Genomic DNA, 26,847 nt, shown 5'->3' with positions numbered 1-26,847 from the left:
ATTTTGGGTCAGTCACAGTGGTCAGGTATTCTGCCACTGTGTACTCTCTGTTTTTGTTAATTCTTTCCAATGTGTCAAGTAATTATCCTTTTGTTTTCTCATGATTTGTTTGGGTCTAATTGTGTTGCTGTGGGGCTCTGTGCAGTCTGTTTGTGTTTGTGAACAGAGCCTCAGGATCAGCTTGCTCAGGGCACTCATCTCCAAGTTCATCTCTGTGTAGGTGATCACTTTGTTATGCAAGGTCTGGGAATCACTTCCTATTAGGTGGTTGTAGAATTAAATGTCTCTTTTCTGGATTTTGATCATCAGCAGGTATCGGCCTAATTCCGCTCTGCATGGTGTTTTACGTTGTACACAGAGGATATTTTTGCAGAATTCTGCATGTAGATTTTTGAAATTTTATTTCACCTTTATTTTACCAGGTAGGCTAGTTGAAAACAAGTTCTCATTTACAACTGCGACCTGGCCAAGATAAAGCAAAGCAGTTCTACACATACAACAACACAGAGTTACACATGGAATAAACAAACATACAGTCAATAATACAGTAGAAAAGTCTATATACAGTGTGTGCAAATGAGGTAAGGTAATGGAGGTAAGGCAATAAATAGGCCACAGTGGCGAGGTAATTCCAATATAGCAATTAAACACTGGAGTGATAGATGTGCAGAAGATGAATGCACAAGTAGAGATACTAGGGTGCAAAGGAGCAAAATAAATAAATAAATACTGTACGGGGATGAGGTAGTTGGATGTGCTATTTACAGATGGGCTATGTACAGGTGCAATGATCTGTAAGCTGTTCTGACAGCTGGTGCTTGAAGTTAGTGAAGGAGATATGAGTCTCCGGCTTCAGGGATTTTTGCAGTTTGTTCCAATCATTGGCAGCAGAGAACTGGAAGGTGAGGCGGCCAAAGGAGAAATTGGCTTTGGGGGTGACCAGTGAAATATACCTGCTGGAGCGCGTGCTGCGGGTGGGTGCTTCTATGGTGACCAGTGAACTGAGAAAAGGCAGGGCTTTACCTAGGAAAGACTTGTAGATGACCTAGAGCCAGTGGGTTTGGCGACGAGTATGAAGCGAGGGCCAGCCAACGAGAGCGTACAGGTTGCAGTGGTGGGTAGTATATGGGGCTTTGGTGACAAAACGGATGGCACTGTGATAGACTGCATCCATTTTGTTGAGTAGAGTGTTGGAGGCTATTTTGTAAATGACATCGCCGTAGTCGAGGATCGGTAGGATGGTCAGTTTTACGAGGGTATTTTATTTTATTTTATTTCACCTTTATTTAACCAGGTAGGCTAGTTGAGAATGTTGATTCTAGATTTAATTTTGGATTGCAGATGCTTAATGTGGGTCTGGAAGGAGAGTTTAAAGTCTAACCAGACACCTAGGTATTTGTAGTTGTCCACATATTCTAAGTCAGAACCATCCATAGTAGTGATGCTTGATGGGCGGGCAGGTACGGGCAGCGATTGGTTGAAGAGCTTGCATTTAGTTTTACTTGCATTTAAGAGCAGTTGGAGGCCACGGAAGGAGAGTTATATGGCATTGAAGCTCGTCTGGAGGTTATTTAACACAGTGGCCAAAGAAGGGCCAGAGAATCAAGGGGGGATCAAGAAGGGATCAGAGAATCACCAGCAGCAAGAGCAACATCATTGATGTATACAGAGAAGAGAGTCGGCCCGAGAATTGAACCCTATGGCACCCCCATAGAGACTGCCAGAGGTCCGGACAACAGGCCCTCCGACTTCACATACTGAACTCTATCTGAGAAGTATTTGGTGAACCAGGTGAGACAGTCATTTGAGAAGCCAAAGCTGTTGAGTCTGCCAATAAGAATGTGGTGATTGACAGAGTCGAAAGCCTTGGCCAGGCCAATGAATACAGCTGCACAGTATTGGCTATATCTATGTACCTTGAGCATGGCTGAGGTGCACCCATGACCACCTCCGAAACCAGATTGCATAGCGGAGAAGGTACGGTGGGATTCGAAATGGTCGGTGACCTGTTTGTTAACTTGGCTTTCGAAGACCTTAGAAAGGCAGGGTAGGATAGATATAGGTCTGTAACAGTTTGGGTCTAGAGTGTCTCCCCCTTTGAAGAGGGGGATGACCGCGGCAACTTTCCAATCTTTGGGGATCTCAGATGATACGAAAGAGAGCTTGAACAGGCTAGTAATAGGGGTTGCAACAATTTCGGCAGATCATTTTAGAGGAGAGGGTCCAGATTGTCTAGCCCGGCTGATTTGTAGAGGTCCAGATTTTGCAGCTCTTTCAGAACATCAGCTATCTGGATTTGGGTGAAGGAGAAATAGGGGAGGCTTGGGCGAGTTGCTGTGGGGGGTGCAGGGCAGTTGACCAGGGTAGGGTTAGCCAGGTGGAAAGCATGGCCAGCCGTAGAAAAATGCTTATTGAAATTCTCAATTATTGTGGATTTATCGGTGGTGACAGTCGTTCCAAGCCTCATTTTAAATAAGAATTTGTTCTTAACTGACTTACCTAATTAAATAAAGATTCAAGTATTTTTAGCCAGCTCCTAATTAGTATGTCAAATTTTATGTTCTTTTTGATGGCAAAGAATGTCCTTATTGCCTTGTCTCTCAGATCGTTCACAGCTTTGTGGAAGTTACCTGTGGCTCTGATGTTTAGGCGGAGGTACAGTATGTATAGTTTTTTGTGTGCTCTAGGGCAATGGTGTCTAGATGGAATTTGTATTTGTGGTCCTGGCAACTGGACCTTTTTTTGGAACTTTATTTTTTGTCTTACTGAGCTTTACTATAAAGGCCCAGGTCTGACAGAATCTGTGCAGAAGATCTAGGTGCTTCTGTAGGCCCTCCTTGGTTGGGGACAAAAGCACCAGATCATCAGCAAACAGTAAACATTTTACTTCAGATTCCACTAGGGTGAGGCTGGGTGCTGCAGACTGTTCTAGTGCCCTCGCCAATTAGTTTATATGTATGTTGAAGAGGTGTTTTAAGCCCATTGTAACAGCACACTTGTGGTTTGTGTACATGGATTTTATAATGTTGTATGTTTTTTCCCCCAACACCACTTTCCATCAATTTGTATAACAGACCCTTATGCCAAATTAAGTCAAAAGCTTTTTTGTTATCAACAAAGCATGATAAGACTTTGCCTTTGTTTTGGTTTGTTTGTTTGTCAATGAGGCTCTCCCTTTCTTTCAGAGTTACCACAGGCCTACCACCTGGATGAATGGATGAAGGACAAACTGCAAATTTCCCTTCCAGTAACTGACCAAATAGATATTTATAACCAGCTGGTCATCTCCCCCATCCACTGAGACCCCCCCTCCACCACCTTGCCTAAGAGAGCTCCATTTAAAGACCAGTTGTATCACTCCTGGCTTTGTTCTTAAACAAAGATAACTGCCCCTCATCTGCCCGTAATTGGGCCGACCCTTGGAATGTGCTTGATGTCTCTGCGTGCGCCATTGCCACTCCATCAGACAGGCAAGGCCCACTCGGGACAGAGAGATGGAGGAATGGAAATCCCTCTCTCTCTCCCTATCCTTCTCTCTCTCTGTCTTTCTCTTTCTCACTCTCTTATCCATTTTGACATAACTGGGACCTCTCTGCAGAAAGAGGACCCCGTGCTAAGTGATAAATGGAACAGCCTGCAGCCTCTCCTTGTTGGGGCTGCTAGGGCTTGCTGGGATTCACCACTATTGCCCGGGGGAGAGGGGGGGAGGGGGGTCACTAGTAATTCCCAGCTACATTTGGTTAAAAAGGGATTGAATTATGTTTTTTAGGCCCCCTTTTTTGAAGACTGAAGATGTAGTTGTTTGTGATTTGGTCCCAAAAATGTAAATACTGAAAATTGCCGGCTGGTTGCTAAAAAGGTAAATTGCTCCAATTTGCTTTCATAACACAGCCTGGTTTAGAAATAAGTGAAAATGTTTCACTTTGTATTGATGCCTAAAATCCCTCAATGTCATATTAGTGTCTAGATACTTTGCTTGTAACAATGCTATAGGGAGGGGTGTGAGTACCTTGGGTTTTTAGAACATCCCCCTACCCCCGTTTTCAACAGCCCACTTTGGTCATGACTCATTTACTCTCGCATCCGTCACCTTTCATCCCAAACTCAACTCCGCCATGACACGCGCAACACTAGCTAGCTACCCAGGATAAGTAAATAAATGATGTAATGTGTGACCCCCCCCCACCTACCTCCCCTTACCCCACCCACATCAGAGGTGATTACACCAGAGTTAGGGCAGTTGAGAGTTGTGGAGGTGAGGAGTTGCTGGTGTGAGAATGGGGTGGGAGGGGGGTTATAGATGGGAGGATATAGGGTGCTGGGACAAGGGTGGTGGTGAGCAGCCACAGACGTGGGTGGGAGGAGGTGCAGGGGCACCGGGCCCACAGGAGCAGCCCTTTGGGTTTGTCTGGCGTTCCTCCAGCCCCACGGCTCCACTCCCCCCTGGGCCCCCTCTCAATCCCGGGACGTCTGGGCTCCAGGTGCCAGGTGGGTGATTGGGGGGCTGTTGACTGCAGCGCGCCGTAGCCAGAGCCTGGCCCCAACCTTAATGACCTCCTCCAGGGCTGCCAGTCCTATTGTGATTCAGCTACCCCCTCCAATTCACAGGTCGGATATCCCTCCGCTCCGGAGCCTGGGCCCAGGCTTCTGCCACTAGCTGTGTGTGTGTGTGTGTGTGCGTGTGCGTGTGCGTGCGTGCGTGCGTGTGCGTGTGTGTGCGTGTGCGTGCGTGTGTGTGTGTGTGCGTGAGAGAGAAAGACGGTGTGTATGTGTGAAAAAGTGTGAATGTATTTTTTTTGTTGTGTTTTTTCTTTTGTATTTTTTTGTTGAGTGTGTGTTCTTTTAGGGAGGGGCTTCCTTTTGGTTACTTGGAGCAGACAGACACTTAGCCTAATTACGGGAACAGCACTGTCTGTTGTTACCCCATTGGACACAAATAAAGATGCACTGGCAGATATACACACTGTTAGCCAGGCTCGGTCTCTTTTGTACTGCTCCTCTGGAACGCTCCCTGCCCGCATAACAGAAAACACACCAACCACACCTTTATGTAAGCAGGACAAGTCTGTCTGCCACCTGGTTTACATCCTAGCAGAGCATTCTCTCTCTCGCTCTAGAATCAAAATAGCACGGTGTGAGTGAGGCTAAGCATAGCAAGAGGGACCATCATCACAGGATGAAACTTAAACTTAAAGAGAGAACCTGGTCAGCAACTGTACATGTATAGTATCAGTCACCTACTCATTCCAGGGTTTTTCTTTCTTTTTCCTATTTTCTACATGGTAGAGTAATAGTGAAGACATCAAAACTATGAAATAACACATTGGAATCATGTAGTAACCAAAAAAGTGTTAAACAAATCAAAATATATTTTACATTTGAGATTCATCAAAGTAGCCACCCTTTGCCTATTTAGAATTCAAGGCACACTTAACCAGCATGGCTACCACAACATTCTGCAGCGATACGCCATCACATCTGGTTTGCACTTAGTGAGACTATCATTTGTTTTCAACAGGACAATGACCCAGTGTGACAAAATAGTGGGTACTCCTTAAAATGTCAGCTGTGGAAGATGTAGTATCCCACTGGGCACAGATGTCAATTCAACGTCTATTCCACGTTGGTTCCACATTATTTCATTGAAATTATGTGGAAACAACGTTGTTTCAACCAGTGTGTGCCCAGTGGGATGTGTCTTAATGTATTGAAAATTAAGAGACCAGAAACGAGGTGCAGTGCTCAGGAAATGTCTGAAGAAAATAGGACAGCACGGAAATGACAAATGGTGTAAATTATGACTTGTGGGTGAAGTTGTACATTTTGGATTTTGAGGCGGTGGGGTTTGGGTATTAGTCACTTTCACCTCAGCTAAAAGTTAACGGGGCTGCTAAAACAGACAGTGCTTTAGTGGAAAAGTGCCAAAGAGATTAATGAAGTGTGCCTCTTCTCGCCTTCACGCCATCCCGCTCTTTTTTCCTTTGTCTGTGTGTGAGTGTGTGGGCCGCCCCTGTGGTGTAGTTAGCTGAGGTAAATATCTGGGAGAGACAGACGGGTGATGTTAGCATCACCTAGCTTCATACACATCAAACCAGGCTTGGTGTAATCCTGTTTGGACAAACACTCTCTAAAAGCTATTTTCTCTCCATGTTAGTCTCCTCAATCTGTCCTGTCTGTCCTCTCCTCTCCACAATTCACAATGGATCCTCCTCAGGCCTCCATGGAAGTGTTTTTGTGTAACTGCTGTGGGTTTGCCTCACAGAGTGAGCCATGGATTTATGCAATGCGTTACTTTAATACAAATCTTTCATTAACCAGTGAATTTTTTATATTTGATTAACAAATGTTGAGTAAGAAACTGACCTGAAAGCAGAGTTGAATTGTGGGTATCAGTGTAGCTTGGCCCCTCTCTAAGGATGTTGATGTGTGTGTGTGTGCAGGCTCTGTGCTCTTTGCCTCAATAGCCCCCACAGCCACAAGTTTTCCTATATGTCCAACAAGGGGCCCAGTCCAGGTGTGGATGGTGTGTAATAGATTCTCCACGAGTAACCTCTTTAGATCTGCCTGTCATTTACAGGTTGAATGTTCTGCCCTCCCAACCTCTGTGGCCTTGCGTGGAGACCTACATGTGTAATTCGAGTCTGCAGTGTTTTTAGAGCTGTTTCACACTGTCAAGGTTGACTTATCTGAGTGGGGAAAGTTTCTGAGGGAATAGAGAGACATATCCAGAGTCGGCCTTGGAATGTTGTTTCAAAATGGCCAGGGTCCCCCTCAACTTCATCTATGGAACTTCATCTATGGTACCCCCCACCATCCATCTATTCCCCTCTCCCTCCCCCCCCCCCCCCTTCCTTCTTTCCCCCTCTCCTCTCCCTCCTCTTCCCCCTCCTTCCTCCTTTCCCTCTTTCTCCCTCCATGAGGACGGAACTGAGAGATGGGACAATATGTCCCCTCAGAGGCTTTCTCAGAGTCTGTCTGTCTGTCTGTCTGTCTGTCTGTCTGTCTGTCTGTCTGTCTGTCCCTAATGGCTGACAGATGTGTATAGCGTGAGTTTGTTTCATGTTAGCTCACAGCTTGATGAGCAGAGAAGCAGCTGGAGATTAACAGAACCCCCTTCCCCGTCCCCCTCACAATGCCTCAATTTTTTTTATTCGCGCTCCACTGTCTCGAGCTTGTAATGCACTCCGGCCTTTTTCCACCATAATATATTGGTATTAATAAAGGCAAAGGCTGACATTCTGTAATGGGAGTAGGGAGGGTAGTGGAAGGAAGGTATTTGGGCTGCTTCTCAGAGAAACAGCAGCCTCTTTAGTTCTTCTCACAATAAATCTCATGGCAGTTTGAATGGTTGGATGGGCCTGCTCTGCTGTGAAGTTTCCTCCAGTTGATTACAAGGGAGTTCAAGGAGTGCTCCTCGTCTTTTATTGCTTACAGCCATGGTACCTTACGGGTGGGTATATGCTACAGTGGACGACTTCAATCGCATGTCATACAATATCATTTTATTTCGTTTTCTTCCACTGAAGCAATAGGAGGGCAGAAAGGGTTCTCTAAGTAGCTCATGAACGCACTGTTGCTCATGAACGCAACTCATTGCCTTATTGCTCATGATTGAAACTCCGTTCCCTACTACTTATGAATGCAACTCATTTCCTTATAGAGCCCCACAGTGTAGGTGTCATAATACCCTTAAAACCTTACGGTCAAACAAGGAAATTGTTCAAATCGTTTTTCCACCATTCATTTTTCACATAGGGAATTTTAGAAACACTTAAAATAAGGTCTGTTTTCATGTAAGCTTTTACTTATCCGTTATTTTACCAGGTAAGTTGACTGAGAACACATTCTCATTTGCAGCAACGACCTGGGGAATAGTTACAGGGGAGAGGAGGGGGATGAATGAGCCAATTGTAAACTGGGGATTATTAGGTGACCGTGATGGTTTGAGGGCCAGATTGGGAATTTAGCCAGGACACCGGGGTTAACACCACTACTCTTACGAAAAGTGCCAGGGAATCTTTAATGACTTCAGAGAGTCAGGACACCCGTTTAACGTCCCATCCGAAAGACGGCACCCTATACATCACTTCCATGGGGCATTGGGACATTATTTTTTAGACCAGAGGAAAGAGTGCCTCCTACTGGCCCTCCAACACCACTTCCAGCAGCATCTGGTCTCCCATCCAGGAACTGACCAGGACCAACCCTGTTTAGCTTCAGAAGCAAGCCAGCAGTGGTATGCAGGGTGGTATGCTGCTGGCAAAGCTGCTGGCAAAGCTTTGATAACCATGTAAATCTCTCTTCGGACAAAGTGACTTTTATCAATATATTCAGCTCTATTTATGCTCAGATTCAAAAATCCTAATTAGCACCAAAGTCATGCAAAACTACAAATCCCTGCAAGGTCCTGCACGTAATCTCTAGCTGACACCTTTGCTAACAGGTATTGCGTCAATTTAAAACTTGCACAAGACAGTTCACAGAATTGTCAATTTTACTTCATTTAGCTAACATTAGATATTTAATCCAGAGATTCTTACCTTTGCCTCAATTCTGCAGTCTCGTCCAGATCATCATGGCATTTGTAATTCTTTATGAGCCACATTAGCTGCTAATTAGTATTTCATTTTTTTATGGGGTTAATACAAGTAAATATATTGATAAAGGCCACCTTGTCCTAGAGAGATTTACACGGTTATCAAAATGTCATGCCAGGGTAAGTCTACATGAAACACAGCCTTTATTTTAAGTGTTTCTAAAATCCTTTTTGTGAAAAATGAATGGTGAAAAAACTATTGGAATCCAAATGATTAGGCTGAGGCACATGGGTTACTAACAGCTTACTTCACAACATACACTTCGTATTACTTTCTTAGCTACAGTATATATATCTTCATGGCATATAACATCATTTATTCAACAGCATACAAGACGGTTTTGGACTTACTGCTGTGCTCACTTGAACAGGAAGGTGGTGCGGCGGTCCTTCTTGTGGGCAAATTTTGTCATGAAACTTTGTCTTCAAAGTCTGGCATTCTCTGGATTTATGGTGCTTTCAAGACAACTGGGGAAAAAAGGTTGAATCATGACGTCTATGATCTTCAGGACGGATCTCTGGAAAGAGGCCCGAGTTCCAGACTTGGAATTCCGAGTTGGATGACCGTTCAAAATGTATTTTCCCAGTTGGAACTAGTTTTTTCCCGAGTTCCCAGTTGTCTTGAACTCACTGAAGTCTGAGATTTCCCAGTTTCCAGTTTTTTAAAATTCTGGATTGACAGCATGACCAACCTATTCAACCTTTTCTGGTGAATGTTAATCCTTTTAAGCTTGGAAAAGAGACTTAAACCCAGACTTGGACCACACCCTTTCCACCAAATAGCAGGGAAAGCAAAATAGTGATTGCTTTGCAACCCTTGCAGTTAGCCACTGATTCCTTCCAAACCACTTATTGATGAATTTGCGATTTCTCACTTGTCTTTAATTTTTATGTCCAATGGCCAATGAGCACTGATACGTTTTCTGTATAATTTCTCTTCATTTGACAAGTATTTAAAAGGATTTTCCAGTAGATTGTCAACGTGATTAATGATGATGACTGCTTGTCTAGCTAAGTCCAGTCAAAGCTACAGTAGATATAACGTGATTTGACGTCATTTTATCTGTGGACAAAAGACCTTGAGCCTTCTTGGAAGGGCCCTTCTAATGTAAATCTATATGAGCACCCAATGCGGCTTGAACTTTCTAGCTCTCCGTGTAGATTTTGCGGTAACGTAGTGTCCCCATAAGTGACAAAACACTGAGCCAATCACAGCGTAACTAGAGAAGATTACCAAGCCCTACGCTCTGTATTTTCCATTGGCTTGCCCCACCACCATGGAAAGCACTGAGCTAGCATTTTGGAACTGCCTTAATCAAGAAAGCAAAAAAGACACTATTTTTGTATGTAGCTTTATTAACTCAGTATTCATTTTTGTTTGCAAATTGATATGTGATAACATGTAAAACAGGCAACAAAAAAAAAAAAAAACTGGTGGGGCTCTGCCCCACTTGCCCTGTGCGATGGGTCGCCACTACATACCCCATCAGAACCCGAAATATAAACTTGTTTCACTCCAATGTTTGTAAACAAAATAAATGTAAACAAAAGACTGGCCTTGAAAACATGGTTAAATCTATCATTCTGGGATTGTCAGTCCTTGCAGCCATAGTTCTATGAATTTGAGTGGTTGCATTTCTCCAGCCCCATTGCACTATGCCTTACATTTCTTATGCCTACTTCCTAACATTTTATTTGTGTTCTCCTGAGGTTAGTTTGAGCAATACCGCTCCGAAGAGAGTTAAGGAGAAGAGGCCAGTGTTGAGTTATTAAGCATCATGAGTGATTAATATTGCATGACGTCGTGTGTTAACCACTTTTACGAGGTGACGGGAAAGAAATCACTGCAGGTGTTTCTGGATGCCAGAATCAATCTGCCAGATGATCCATGGCTACCCAGTCGTCAGTAACATACGTCACACTACACCCACATCAGGAAACCAGACTACATACTCCACAAAACACCCAAATTAGGAAACCAGACTGCTGCTTTCAGGAAGAGAGAACTACACAGTTGGAGAAAAAGAGAGACACACAAGCAGAGAGAGAGAACTACACAGTTGGAGAAAAAGAGAGATAGACAAGCAGAGAGAGAGAGAGCGACAGAGCGGTGGGACAAGCAAACACAAGACAGGGAGTCAGAGAGTGCAGTGCATGTGCAGATGTAAGGGATCTGTGTGTGCTTGTGCGAGAGAAATACTTACATACACTGAGTGTACAAAACATTATGAACACTTGCTCTTTCCATGACATAGACTGACCAGGTGAATCCAGGTGAAAGCTATGATCCCTTATTGATGTCACTTGTTAAATCCACTTCAATCAGTAGATGAAGGGGAGGAGACAGGTTAAAGAAGGATTTTGAAGTCTTGAGACAAATGAGACATGGCTTGTATGTGTGTGCCATTCAGAGGGTGAATGGGCAAGACAAAATATTTAAGTGCCTTTGAACGGGGTGTGGTAGTAGGTGCCAGGCGCACCGGTTTGTGTCAAGAACTCTTCGTAACATTGCAAAAAATCTGAAACTTTTTGTCCGAAAATTATAGAAAAAAAGCTAACCCATGCTTTTGTCACTTCTAGATTAGACTACTGCAATCCAACTATCCGGAAAAAGCACTAAATAACCTTCAGTTAGTGCTAAATACGGCTGCTAGAATCCTGACTAGAACAAATACATTTGATCATATTACTCCAGTGCTAGCCTCTCTACACTGGCTTCCTGTTAAGGCTAGGCCTCATTTTAAGGTTTTACTGCTAACCTACAAAGCATTACATGGACTTGCTCCTCCTACCTTATCTTTACGATTTGGTCCTGCCGTACATACCTACACGTACGCTCACAAGACGCAGGCCTCCTTATTGTCCCTAGAATTTCTAAGCAAACAGCTGGAGGCAGGGCTTTCTCCAAAAAAAGCAATGCTTTATGGAATGGTCTGCCTATCCATGTGAGGGATGCAGACTCGGTCTCGATGAGTCTTTACTGAAGACTCATCTCTTCAGTAGGTCCTCATGACATGACTGAGTGTAGTCTGGCCCAGAGGTGAGAAGGTGAATGGCAAGACACTGGAATGACGAACCGCCCTTGCAGTCTCTGCCTGGCCGGCTCCCCTCTCTCCACTGGGATTCTCTGCTTCTGACCCTATTACGGGGGCTGAGTCACTGGCTTACAGGAGCTCTTCTATGCCATCCCTATATGCCTTCTTTCTGTCCTGTCTTGCGCCCCCTCGGGCTCGTGCGGTAGAGATCTTTGTGGGCTATACTCAGCCTTGTCTCAGGGTAGTAGGTTGGTGGTTGAAGATATCCCTCTAGTGGTGTGAGGGCTGTGCTTTGGCAAAGTGGGTGGGGTTATATCCTGCCTGGCTGGCCCTGTCCGGGGGTATCATCAGACAGGGCCACAGTGTCCCCAGAACCCCCCGGTCTCGGCCTCCAGTATCTATGCTGCAATAGTCTATGTGCTGGGGGGCTAGTCAGTCTGTTATTTCTGGTGTAATTCTCCTGTCTTATCTCGTGTCCTGTGTGAATTTATGTATGCTCCCTCTAAATCTCTCTCTCCCTCCCCTCCCGGAGGACCTGAGCCCTAGGACCATGCCTCAGGATTACCTGGCCTGATGACTCCTAGCTTTCCCCACTCTACCTGGTCGAGCTTTTGCTCCAGTTTCAACTCTTCTGCCTGTGACTATGGAACCCTGACCTGTTCACCTGATGTTCTACCTTGTCCCGGACCTGCTGTTTTCGTCTCTCTCGCTCACTCTCTCGCTCTTTCTCTCTCAGCTATTAAAGGCAACTGACATTTACAACTGAGGTGCCACTTAATGGCCATGTAGAGTCTGGTTCTTCTCTAGGTTTCCTGCTTTTCTAGGGATGTTTTCTTAGCCACTGTGCTTCTACATCTGCATTGCTTGCTGTTTGAGGTTTTAGACTTGGTTTCTGTATACATCTGCTGATATAATAAAAAGGGATTTAAAAATACATTTAATTGATTGATTGAACTGCAATGCTGCTAGGTTTTTCAAGCTCAACAGTTTCCAACACCATCCAAAGCACAACTTGACAACTGTGGGGAGCATTGGAGTCAACATGGGTCGCATCCCTGTGGTATGTATGAGAGAACTAGTGTATGTTACTGTGGGTTAGTGTGTGTATACAAGGAAAGTGCATGGGGAGATTGACTGGTTACTGGTTACAGGCCAGCAGCTTGTTGGTAGGCCTCACTCTGCTGTGTCGAGCGGAGCTGGGGCAGAGCGGGTGACGGGGCCTCATTATCTCTCTCTCTCCATGTCGGGCCCTTAAGTCCATCTCCTCAGCGCCTGTTCTGTTTGTTTAGAGAGCGAGAGCCTTAATGAGCCCATTATCTGTCGATGATCCACAAAGGGGGCCCTTCTGTCTCTGCCTTTACCTCCCCTGTGTCGAGTGCACTTTCTCTCTCTACCTCCCGTGACTCTCTATGTAACTCTCTATTTCACCCTGTAGTTCTCTCTTTCTCTCTCTCCTCCCATACTGTGCTCATTTCTTTCTCTCGTGCACAGCAGTGCAACCTCCTTCCTTTGAACATGGCCGCCCTCTTCGAGGCTATACATTTTTATGTTGTTGTTGGGAACTGGCTTTGGTCTGGTTTTAACTGCCTCATATCTGAAGCTCCCCCATAACAGCTGACAGTATACTGTAGTGTAGATTGCTGTGTGTGCTACCAGGAGGGAGAGAGAGAGATATTTTATTCACCTAATGCTGATGGCAACATGACTGGTTTTTGTGAGATCCTTCTCACTGGCTGAAACAGATTCATTCTGCGTGGGGAATTTTCTGGAAGCGTATTATTATACCATATTTCAAGAATACTTGAAACGTTGATTAACTGAATTGATGGTTAAACTGAGCTTGGTTAACCCTTTTGTGTGTGTGTGAGTACATATACAGTATGTGTGAATACGTTTGTGTGTGTGTGTACCGTATGCATTGACTCCAACAGCAGCCCACCCCCCAGTAGCCACAGAATGCTGCAGTAGATTAGCTCTCTCCCTGGTCAGGCCCGGCCGACCTGTTAACGCTGAAGACTTAATTACGGTGATCTGGTAATAGTGGAGAAAATGGCAGGAATGCTGTCCACATGGCCGTGTTCACAGAAGGATTAGCTGCACAAGCTGCACTCCCCAACCTTGGCCAGCTTCCTCTCCCTCTTCCAGAACCCTTCTTACAGCTGCCTTTGTCTCGCACTCCAATGAGGCGAGAGTGAGGGGGGGAAGAAAAGACAAAGAAAATTAATCTTCTGGGTGCTGGATCTTAATTCCTTTTAATGAAGTAGGCTACAGGTTTGAGAGGCTTTGAGCTCTGTACGCCCGGACATACACACACACACACACACACACGCAGGCACGCACACACGTACGCACGCACGCATACCCACACACAGGTGACACTCCTAACTTCTGTAGGTTCTTATTGATGAGCAATGATGTTATTCACCAGCCGTGGCAAATCCATATTTTTGCTTTCATTATTAGCTAATAAAAGGAGTTAGCAAATCTGTTAAGCTTAACTGTGATGTTTCCGGGATCTTTGAGAGATCAGAATCGGAAATCTCTGTTTCCGTCCTATTAGTGTTGAGAATGCTTTAGTCTCTACTGATGTTTTCCCTCAGCACTAAAGCTTGTGAAGTACAGGTTTAAAGGAAACCGTATGAGAATTAACATTTGTTCATGTTGTTGTATAATTCTCTGTCTGGTTATAATTGATCTTCCAAAAGGAGACATGACCCTTTTGGAACGAAAAGAGAGAATCTCTGAATGAATGTTCCATGGCTGTTAACCTGGAGGACCTAGGTCTCTGAGCATCTGTACTGTCTGGATGTACTTTAGCTCCCACAGCAATGCTACAGGCAAAGTATTGAAACACAGGCCCTGTATACAACCCCCCCACCCACCTCCAAAAATAAAACCTCCACCACCACTTCACCGATGGCGGAGAAGCCCATTACTGTGTTCATCTTCTCAACGTTTGACAGGTGGAAGTAGAACTTTGGGTTTTACGTTTTAATTATAAAGAATTCCAGATGTGGAGGGGGGCCCATAAATTAGAAGGAGAGCGACTCAAATGTCTTCTTTCAAAGGTACCAAGCGGATCAGCATCTGCTTCTCATTGCAGTCAATGTTATTAAAGGCCCTGACCAAAGAAAGCTCCACAGTCCCCTGTCGGGCCCCACAATAATTAACACTATTAAATGTGCCTAAATAGATTTAGAGCATCCAGAAAAGTTACATTTGTCTTGGAGAATGACCGCAATCATCTATTCTCCAAGCAAAGGGAGCTGGAACAGAAGGACGAACCACCTTATCTGATCTGTAGAAAGAGAGAAATTGTGAGGAAAAGGGGGAGAGAAGGGAGGGGGGAAGAAAATGCACAAATACATGCAAATTAGGCAGGTATGCCTTTGAGTAAGAGGGAGGTGGGAGGGGGGAGGAGAAGAGAAGAGAAGGAGAGGGAGTACGGAGAGAGGTTTGAAACGTTCTGTTGCCGCACTCCAGCCCATGTTGTTGGTACTGGAGCATATGCATGAGCTGAGAAAAGCAGCAGTCACGACAAACCATCCCTCTGCGGTTCTGTTCCTTTCTGGTGATCTTTTCAAACCACATGAATGCATTTTCTGTCATTCTTGGATAATGAGAAGCATTGAGAGGAAAGTGTTTTTCTGTTCTCTCCAAGGACTGATTCACTGGCCCTTGTTTGGGAGTGGGTTAATTTACTAAAGTATGAGATCGATTTAGCCTGTTTTGGACAGACATGTTTGAAGCTTTCCCTCTCTTCTCATTGACCGAGAGCAGAATTAAGAGGGCAGTCCTGGCAGCGGATTGGCTGAAGTGGTTCTGCTTGTAGTCTGCGCTTGCCGAGTGGGTGTATGGCGGGTGCCGGGGGTTGGGGGGGTTAGGGTCAGAGGGGTGAACCTCGGGTCGGTGTGAGGGTGCAATGTCTCTCCCCAGTGCGGTACCCCCAAAAAAGAGAAAAAAATAAACACCCTCCACACCTCCCAAAAAAAGCCAGATCGGCAGAACTAAAGTGGGGCAGTAACTCCTAGGGGTGTGATTGAAAGGGTGAGAAGTTAATTTGGCAGCATTTCCTCCTCGCTTTGCTAATGTTTCCTCTCAGGACTAAACACCTCTACCTTCACCCCACCCACCCTCCACTTTCACCTCTACCCCACCTCCACCCCTACTGCCACCCCACCCCACCCGCCTTCCACTTTCCCTCCCTACCTGCACTTTCCTCTCAGGACTAAACACCCCGACATCCACCCCACCCACCTTCAACTTTCCCTCCCTCCCTACCTCTAGGGCTCCTGAGTGGCGCAGCAGTCTAAGGCACTGCATCTCAGTGCTAGAGGCGTCACTACAGACCCTGGTTCGATTCCAGGCTGTATCCAACTGCCAGTGAATGGGAGTCCCATAGGGCGGCGCACAATTAGGTAAGGGTTTGGCCGGGGTAGGCCTTCATTGTAAATATGAATTTGTTCTTAACTGAATTGCCTAGTTAAATGAAGGTTAAATAAAATAAAATAAAACACCCCTACCTCCACCTTCACCAATGTTCAGCAGCTTCCAACACGCACCCTTCCCCGTCACCTCCTCTCTGCATGTCCTGACCTCCCCAAAAACACCGTCCGCCGCAGCGGTACACATTGACCCGAAACGAAACCTTCTCTCCCCGGGAAACTTCCTGCTCTGAAACACTTTGGCTCAAGTGTGTTTTCTCATCAGACAATGGGGGAGGGAGGGAGAAGAGGAGTCGGAGGGAGTCGGAGGGAGGTGGCTCTTGAGCTAAATGGAGACTGTGTTGGTGTATCTTCACGGCCTGTCAATCAGGGACCCCCAGGGATTCTGAAGGGGGGGGAGGGTCTGCAACAGCTCAGGGAGGATGGAGAGGTCATGGTGCTGGTGGTAATAAAGAGAGTGTGCGTGCGTGCATGCTGGGTTGAGAGGCCACAGGGTTCTTGCTCTCCTCACTCACCACGTCCAGGATAGTTCCCATCAACAGCAACACTTTCCTGAATCAACATGGACCTAAATACCCTCACACACATTTCTCATTGGCCAGACCCCCACATGGCTCAGTATAGGCGTGTAATTCAGCACAGAGTAATCAAATAATCAAACCCATGAGTCTCACATAAACCTCTTCTTTATGTAGATCACAAATAAACAAATTGCTTTACTGTCTTAAAGAGACCACATAAAGAATGACCCTTGGGATCATGGACATACCTGATTTGAAGTTCGAAAGACGATATGAGAGAAGATACAGCAAAATGGGTTGAAGACATTAACATGTCATAGAGCCATAGGAAGCATCCATGTGTTGTAGTATAATGACATACTAGCTTCTCCTTCTGGAGGCTCCTAGTCTATAGTATAGGGGGTGAGGGTGGAGTAGCCCCAAAGAGTTCCACTGGGGGTGACGTCATTTCTCCGGCAGGAACGAGCCCTGTTTCATGTAGCACTAATCAAATAGTTGTTGTCTGAGACAACTCGCTCCACTCGTCCATGATCTCACACACACATGACCTCACTCGTGTGCACACATACACACACACAGACACACACAAACACGCTCAAGGCAGGTTCCCCTAAGTGTTGTCCCTTCAATACCCATAAGTGCCATTGGGGTCCCATTGCGTGAGCGACCCCTCTTAGACACGTTGAGTCCCAACATTCTCAGACGGTCTCTGTGGAAAGACAGCAGGAATCTCACTCTTTTAGTCTCTGATGTCATTTGATGTGACCTGATGTTATTGCTGAGAGCATAGAGTAGTTACAGTATCTCTATCAGAGGTTTCTATTGCATGCATACCCAGCTAGCACATTTGGTTCCTTGGAAGTTGTGGGAATGTACGTTTTTGGTTTCCCATTGGTTCTGGGAATGAAGCCATAAGTTTCTTGACCGGTAAAACTGAATGTTTTTTAAACGTCCCGAGAATGGAAGCAAAAATGTTTGCCTGTTCTGGGAATGTACATTTTTAGGTTGCAAAGAGGTTCTGAGGACATTTTACTCTGGTTCCCTGAATGTTTTCCTAGGTTTTATTAACGTTATATTATTGGTTATTTGAAGGTAATGAAATAACGTTCTGAGAACATGTTTCAATAAGATTTTTAATAATACTGCTAGCTTAGTTTCGGTTAACTGTTTTGAAGTCCAAGTACAGAGAGGATACATGGAAATAAATTTGCTTAGGCATTAATCATGCAAACACATGTATTTTTTATTGTGACCCCACGTCAGTGAGAATCGATACTATGATCTTCTGTTCTCTGTCCATGGAATTAGTCCACTGTGGTTCGGCCAATTAATGGGCACGGCCAACAAACCTGAACATAATTAATAAGATAGAGAATAGAGAGTTTCGTTAATGTTGAGAATGGAACTTTTTCAAATAACATTCTTAGAACGTTCTCTGAACGTTACTAAGGTTTTCTTGTGGTTTTCTTAATGTTCTCAGAACAATTTGAGAACATAACTTCAAGGATCATACCCTTTTTTTTCAATTTTCGCCTTAAATGACATACCCAAATCTAACTGCCTGTAGCTCAGGACCTGAAGCAAGGATATGCATATTCTTGATACCATTTGAAAGGAAACACTTTGAAGTTTGTGGAAATGGGAAATGAATGTAGGAGAATATAACACATTAGATCTGGTAAAAAAAAAAATGCCTTTTTTTGTTTTATCATCTTTGAAATGCAAAAGAAAGGCCATACTTCATTTAGATTTTGACCACCAGATAGCAGTAGTGTGTGTGCAAAGTTTCACTGATCCAGTGAATAATTAAATTACTGCACAATATTTTGTATCAAGTCTGCCAGGAGTTTTCCCAAATGTGCCGAATTGGCCAATTGATATATTTTCAAGTACATAACTATAGAGAACATAAAAAAATGCTATGGTATACAAAATGTACGTTTACACACTCCCACTAATGTCATACATGATGGGTCATTAGCTTATACACTTTCACACATCTAGATGGCCGGACAGGGTGGGTGTGGAGCCAGAGACAGCAGTGGGGTCAAAATGTAGAACCCAGTTCCTACATTTGAACATAAAAAATTATTTTATCAAACAAAACTATGCTACATTTCATTTTTTGGACCCTCAGGAAGACAAATCAGAGTACATTATTTACCTTCAGAGGTGAATGTGTCAAACCAGTTGCCATGATAAAAAGTGTTTTGTTGTTGTGTAGTCTCCTCCAACAATAGCATGGTATTTTTTCACTGTAATAGCTATTGTTAATTGGAAATTGCAGTTAGATTAACAATAATTTAAGCTTTCTGCCCATATAAGACATGTCTATGTCCCGGAAAGTTGGCTGGTGTATGCAACGTCATTCTAGTCACATTAGCGCACGTTAGCAACAACTGTTCCGGTTTAGGGACACCCATCCTGTAGAAGTTAAATAGAACCATGAGGAAACCTGTAGGAAAAGTTATCCTGAAGAACTGAAATTCCCACAGAGTAACTATTTGAGAAGATTCCCAATGTCAAACCAGTTGGAGAACGTTCCAAGACAATTACCAAAATGTAAAGGAAATGCAACAATATTTTAACTTTTAGGAAACGCTCTGTTAAACTAATGAAATGGCAAGAAAATGTGGTCTGTAGATTGATGACGGTAAAACAATTGAATCCATTTACAACAAGGCTCCAATGTAATAAAATGTGGAAAAAGTCAAGGGGTCTGAATACTTTCCGAATGCACTGTATATGGTCCTGTCTTGGAAAGAAGAGGCGGTGGGTACCCGATGGTGGCACACACGGCTAACACACTGCTCACATACTACAGGCCGTGGTGTGAGACAGGCCAGGTCAGCTGGTGACGGTGTGCAGCCCCTTCTCCCTCTTCATTTATCTGCTGTGGCAGCGGACAGAATGCAATTTCCTGCGAGGTGGAGTCAGGGGGACGGGGACGGGGGCGGCTAGAGCACATCAAAGGGTCCACTGAAAGCTATCAGGAACTTGAGTACTGCCAGCAATGCGTGCCAACCCTCCAGCCCCACCTCTCCTCGCCTCCTCTCTCTCTCTCTCTCTCTCTCTATTCCTCCTGTGGTGCTCCCAGACGCTAGGCCCAGGCCCGGGCATGGTGTGTCTAGGTTAAAAATACCCCTCCATTTACTAAAGTCAGACACCTTGAGTTGTGAGCAGCTGGGGCATGGAGGGCAACCATTAGGCTCACCACAACTCCAAGGAAAGGTCACAGTTTATCATACTGTACACACATGAGCGCGAGCACACACTATCACACACACACTCTAGCATGCACACACAAACATAGAGCGCAATCTCTCAAACACAAACACATAGAATTCTGAATTAGAATACTAATAGGATCTCTACTGACAGGTTGGTTGTTTAGCAATAAAACCTACGAGTGCGCAACTATGTGGAAAAACAGACAGGGTTGGCTTAGACTTTTGACAACATGTAAACTATATCTCGTGTTGGATTTTTATTGAAAACATAAATACGTTTGCACAATGAACACTTGTTGTCTCTTACATACATTGTTGCAGTTTTTGGTTAGTTAGCTAGCGCATTTTAGCCATATTAGCATAGACGTGACATCAGTCTAAACTCCTCAAAACAAGACATGGTATCAACAAATAAAACTACAGTAGCTGAAACGAGCCACCTACGATTCCCCACATGTTAGCTTCTTGTCATTGTTGCTAGCTATCTGGCCATCCAGAATCACAACACCTGTACTTCTGTCCTGTTTAAGCATGTGCATCGTGACATTGTCAGCTATCCCGTCTATGCACAAACACACACCCCTACACTCCTACAACATCCTCTCTTCTTCTCCTGTAGCTCCCATCGGTGGAGGTGGGTGGATAGGACTGGGTACAATGTCAGCCTCTGCTAGGACCATTTTGTGTGTGTGTGAGTGCTTGGTAATGGAGGTCCCAAATGAGAATGCCTGGGCATCTCTTTCTCTCTCACAGTCTCTGTCTCTCTCTGTCAATTCTATTCAATTCAATTTCTATTTAAGGGCTTTATTTGCATGGGAAACATATGTTAACATTGCCAAAGCAGGTGAAGTTGATAATAAACCAAAGTGAAATAAACAATTAACAGTAAACATTACACTCACAGAAGTTCTAAAAGAATAAAGACATTTCCAATGTCATATTATTTCTATATATAGTGTTGTAACGATGTGCAAATAGTTAAAGTACAAAAGGGAAAATAAATAAACATAAATATGGGTCGTATTTACAATGGTGTCTCTCTCTTATGTAGGACAGGGGGTTTGGGCGTGTTTTGTGTGTGTGAGAGAGACAGAGAGAGAGAGAGGAAGCAATAAGACCCTTTAATACTAGCTCTCCCCACACCCCTGACCCCCCCACCTACTCCTTTTTATATGGCATTAAACAGTCCTTCACTGAGGAGTGGGACCAATGGAAGAAATGGGCCCATCCATGTTGTCACACACAGGGAGAGGCCACGTGACAACACCTGTACCACATAGCCTGTAGTGACAGGGCCCACCCCACCATAACCTAGCATTCCATCCATGTTGTCACATACAGAGAGAGGCAATGTGACAACACCTGTACCACATAGCCTGCAGTGACAGGGCCCACCCCACCATAACCTATCATTCCATCCATGTTGTCACACACAGAGAGAGGACACGTGACAACACCTGTACCACATAGCCTGCAGTGACAGGGCCCATCCCACCATAACCTAGCATTCCATCCATGCCAGGCCTCTAACATATAAAGAACAATAGAAGCACATCGTTTCTATTTAGATTCCTGGAGATCTTGTGTTATTGTGCTGTTAGTTAGACAGCTGGTTGACGTGACAATAGGGTCTCTTTATTTTGCATGTACAGTACCAGTTAAATGTTCGGACACACCTACCCATTCCAAAGTTTTTCTTTATTTTTACTATTTTCTACATTGTAGAATAATAGTGAATACATCTTAACTGTGAAATAACACATATGGAATCATGTAGTAACCAAAAAAAGTGTTAAACAGTAGCCATCCTTTGCCTTGATGACAGCTTTACACACTCTTGGCATTCTTTCAACCTTTATTTAACTAGGTAAGCCAGTTAAGAACAAATTCAAAACTCCCTGACAATGGCCATGCAGCCGAAACGTGTCAGATTTTTCAAACTTTGTTTCTATTGAACATGCCATACAAATAAAGGCATTTTTATTAATTATATGAAGAGTGCCTTGGTCTTCCTTTCTTTTTGATGACTATTCACCCCTTTTACCAAAGAGCACCTTCTGTCTACCAAAATGTGCTATTGTGTACCTTAGTAGCATTTCCCTTCCTCCTCTTTCTACCAAGAACTAATTTTTATTTAAAATGACGGCCTACCCAGGCAAAACCCTAACCCGGACCACGCTAGGCCAATTGTGCGCCGCCCTATGGGACTCCCAATCACCGGCAGTTGTGATATAGGCCAGGATCGAACCAAGGTCTGTAGTGACGCCTAGAGCACAGAGGTGCAGTGCCTAAGACCGCTGCGCCACTCGGGAGCTTCATGAGGTAGTCACCTGGAATGCATTTCAATTAACAAGTGTGCCTTACTGAAAGTTAAGAAGGAAAGAAATTCCACAAATTAAGAGCCAATCAGTTGTGTTGTGACAAAGTAGAGGTGGTATACAGAAGATAGCCCTATTTGGTAAATTACTAAGTCCATATTATGGCAAGAACAGCTCAAATAAGCCTAGAGAAACGACTGTCCATCATTATTTTAAGACATGAAGGTCAGTCAATCTGGAAAATGTTAAGAACTTGAAAGTTTCTTCAAGTGCAGTCTCAAAAACCTTCTAGCGCTAGGATGAAACTGGCTCTCATGAGGACCACAACATGAAAAGGAAGTTCTAGAGTTACCTCTGCTGCAGAGGATAAGTTCATTAGAGTTACCGGCCTCAGAAATTGCAGCCCAAATAAATGTTTCACAGAGTTCCAGTAAGAGACACATCTTAACATCAACTGTTCAGAGGAGACTGCGTGAGTCAGGTTGAATTGCTGCAAAGAAACCACTACTAAAAGGACACCAATAATAAGAAGAGACTTGCTTGGGCCAAGAAACACAAGCAATAGACATTAGACCAGTTGAAGTCCAAATTTGAGATTTTTGATTCCAGCCGCCGTGTCTTTATGAGACGCAGAGTAGGTGAACGGATGATCTCCGGATGTGTGGTTCCCACCGAGAAGAATGGAGGGGGAGGTGTGATAGTATCAAGGCACAAGGCGAGACCTAAATGCAGACACAGGAGGCAGATGGTTGGAGTCTTAGAATGGATTAATAAACAAAGGGGTAGGTAAGAGAATTGTCGTGGACAGGCAAAAAGGTCAACCAGATCAGAGTCCAGGAGGTACAAAGTGGCAGACAGGCTCATGGTCAAGGCAGGTGGGTACAAAGTCCAGGAACAGGCAAGGGTCAAACCCGGGAGGACTAGAAAAAGTAGAATGCAAAAAGCAGGAGAACAGGAAAAAAGCTGGTTGACTTCGAAACATACAAGACGAACTGGCACAGAGAGACAGGAAACACAGGGATAAATACACTGGGGAAAACAAGCGACACCTGGAGGTGGTCTAGTATCCGAACCAGGTGGTAGGCATTTCGAAGGTCCAACTTGGAAAATATGGTGGCCCCCTGGAGAGGTTCAAATGCAGAGGAGAGGTAGGGGGTAACGATTCTTGACAGTAATGTCCTTCTACTCCACAAAGAAGGACTCTGCGCCAGCATGAGATGCAGATGGATGGACGGCCCCAGTGGCCAGAGACTCCTCTATGTACTCATCCATAGCTTTGGTGTCTGGTCCAGACAGAGAATACAATCAACCCCGAGGTGGTTTAGTGCCTGGGAGGAGATCAATGTCACAATCATAAGGACGGTGTGGGGGAAGAGAAGTAGCACGTGCCTTACTGAACACTTCCAGGAGGTCCTGGTATTCTGTGGGGATAGCAGAGACATCCACAATCTTGCTAACATCCTGAGGAAGATGACTTGAGGAAGGCTGTGCTACTTGAAGGCAGTGGGAATGGCAAAATGGGCTCCAACCCAGGATGGAGCTTGTGGTCGAATCAATCATTGGATTGTGCTTTTGAAGCCAGGAAAATCCCAAAACCACCGGAACATGGGGAGGGGTAATGAGGAGGAACTGTATTGTCTCACTGTGTTTACCAAAAACCCGTAATTGAACAGGCACAGTGCTATGGGTGACTTACACTATAGAGTGACCATCCAGTGCCCTAGCATCCATGGGCACAGAGAGAGGCTGAGTGGGAATACCAAGCTCCGAAGCTATCGGTGGCATTCATAAGATTTTCATCAGCCCCAGAGTCAATGAGCACTCGGAGAGACTTAGAATGGTCTCCCCACGGCACAAGAAAAAAAAGGAGTGTGCGGGTGATGGGAATTAGAGAACTCCCAGTCTGACTCACCACAGTACTGGTACCCACTATAGACAAGGGTTTACTAGTAGGGCAGGTAGCTATAAAATGTCCTGCCCCTCCACAGTACAGACACAGTTATTATTCATCCTCTGTGAGCACTCCCAAACTGATAGCCTAGTTCTTACCAACTGCATAGGCTCAGAAGTATCCAACTCACCCGTAGATTCACGAGAGAACTCGGGTGGTTTCGACTCCTCTCTGAAATGTTTGGATTCCATAGGAGATGAACGTGCCATATCGGGTGCACGAGTGTGCCCGAGACCAGACCTCCTCTCTTTCTTGCGTTCCCTTAGGTGTCCATCAATTATAATGGTGAAGGCGATAAGGGAGTGGAGGGTCCACCGGCAGTTCCCGAGCAGAGAGCTCATCCTTATCCTCCTCAGATAATCCGTGTAGAGAAGTATCGAAAAGAGACTCCGGATTCCAGACACAGGAGGCAGATGGTTGGAGTCTTAGAGTGTTTATTAATCCAAAGGGGTAGGCAAGAGAATGGTCGTGGACAGGCAAAAAGGTAAAAACCCGATCAGAGTCATTGAGGTACAGAGTGGCAGACAGGCTCGTAGTCAAGACAGGCAGAATGGTCAGGCAGGCAGGTACAAAGTCCAGAAACAGGCAAGGGTCAAAACCGGGAGGACTAGAAAAAGGAGAATGCAGGATAACAGGAAAAACCCTGGTTGACTTGGAAATATACAAGACGAACTGACACAGAGAGACAGGAAACACAGGGGTAAATACACTGTGGAAAACAAGCAACACCTGGAGGGTGTGGAGACAATAGCGAGGACAGGTGAAACTGATCAGGGTGTGACAGGGGGTGTTTTGCAGATGATGTAACGGTTTTTGACCAAGGAGAGTGATGGAGTGCTGCACTAGATGGCCTCCATAATCATCTGACCTCAACCGAATTGAGATGGTTTGGGATGAGTCGGACCGCAGAGTGAAGGAAAAGCAGCCAACAAGTGCTCAGCATATGTGGGAACTCCTTCAAGACTGTTGAAAAGCATTCCTCATGAAACTAGTTGAGAGAATGCCAAAAGTGTGCAAAGCTGTCATCAAGGCAAAGGGTGGCTGTCACGCTGTATAAATAATTGGAGACAGGTACAGGAATACGTAATAGGGGGCTTTAATACTCCACCCAAAAATACAACATGCCATGAAAGGCATGTGGATGAAGCCCAAAACAAACACATATACAAAAACACAGGGATGTAACCCATACAAAAGAGAGAGGGTAAACCTCTAATAAATACAATAACAAGTGCACTACAATACACGGTGCGAGACCAGTAATAACGAGTCCACTATACACTTAGCACGAAAGCCGAAACAACAAAGCACAGGTACTCACAAGACCAATGGACATGGGAACAATAACCGACAAAACAATGGTGAACAGAGGGCACACATATACATCATTACTTATCAAGAGGAATGGGAGCCAGGTGTGCGTAAAGACACAGTTCAGTGACGCCTAGAGGCCGGTGACCTAGACCTCTGGAGCTGGTGCACGGAATGAGCAGCAGTACCGGGGGAATCTGTGACAGTACCCCCCGACGCGCTGCACCAGCAGCGGAACGACACCGGTCTCGATGACGACCACAGGGACACGATGCGGTTTGGTCAGGGCCAGTTGCAGCTGCCGAAGTTGCGTAGTTGTTGGACGTGCCAGTTTCAGTTGTGTTGGACGGGCCAGTTTCAGTTGTGTTGGACGTGCCAGTTTCAGTTGTGTTGGACGGGCCAGTTTCAGTTGTGTTGGACGTGCCAGTTTGAGTTGTGTTGGACGGGCCAGTTTCAGTTGTGTTGGACGTGCCAGTTTCAGTTGTGTTGGACGGGCCAGTTTCAGTTGTGTTGGACGTGCCAGTTTCAGTTGTGTTGGACGGGTCAGTTGCAGCTGCCGAAGTTGCTGCATTGTTGGATGGGCCATTCCCGCTGTCTCCATTTAATGTTGTTTTTTCTGTCACGTTGTATAAATGATTGGAGACAGGCACAGGAATACATAATAGGGTTTTTTAATCCTCCACCCAAAAATACAACATGCCATGAAAGTTACGGGGCCGTAGACCAAAACAAACACGTATACAAAAACACAGGGATGTAACCCAAACAAAAGAGCGAGGTTAAACCTCTAATAAATACACAGGACGAGACCTGTAATAACAAGTGCACTACAATAACCGGGACGAGACCAGTAAAAACGAGTCCACTATACACTTAGCACGAAAGCCGAAACAACAAAGCACAGGACCAATGGACATGGGAACAATAACCAACAAAACAATGGTGAACAGAGGGCACATACAGTGGGGCAAAAAAGTATTTAGTCAGCCACCAATTGTGCAAGTTCTCCCACTTAAAAAGATGAGAGAGGCCTGTAATTTTCATCATAGGTACACTTCAACTATGACAGACAAAATGAGAAAAATCCTGAAAATCACATTGTAGGATTTTTAATGAATTTATTTGCAAATTATGGTGGAAAATAAGTATTTGGTCACCTACAAACAAGCAAGATTTCTGGCTCTCACAGACCTGTAACTTCTTCTTTAAGAGGCTCCTCTGTCCTCCACTCGTTACCTGTATTAATGGCACCTGTTTGAACTTGTTATCAGTATAAAAGACACCTGTCCACAACCTCAAACACTCACACTCCAAACTCCACTATGGCCAAGACCAAAGAGCTGTCAAGGACACCAGAAACAAAATTGTAGACCTGCACCAGGCTACGAAGACTGAATCTGCAATAGGTAAGCAGCTTGGTTTGAATCAACTGTGGGAGCA

General features: G+C 44.8%; 1 pseudogene across 1 annotated transcript in view; it reads right to left on the bottom strand.

The window, feature by feature from the left end:
• The window catches only part of LOC110504214 (phospholipase DDHD1-like), a 62,953-nt pseudogene extending 38,516 nt beyond the window's left edge, over positions 1–24,437 (bottom strand). The window contains exon 1 of the transcript XR_016491552.1: positions 24,195–24,437. The product of XR_016491552.1 is annotated as a phospholipase DDHD1-like (transcript). The remainder of the gene's footprint in view (positions 1–24,194) is intronic.
• Between the last annotated feature and the right edge of the window lie 2,410 nt (positions 24,438–26,847).

This window comes from Oncorhynchus mykiss, chromosome 25 (genome assembly GCF_057628025.1).
Source record: "Oncorhynchus mykiss isolate SJ-2025 chromosome 25, ASM5762802v1, whole genome shotgun sequence".
Lineage (NCBI taxonomy): Eukaryota > Metazoa > Chordata > Actinopteri > Salmoniformes > Salmonidae > Oncorhynchus > Oncorhynchus mykiss.
The sequence above is the reverse complement of the archived record's forward strand: the minus strand, read 5'-3'. Positions and strand labels throughout refer to the sequence as shown.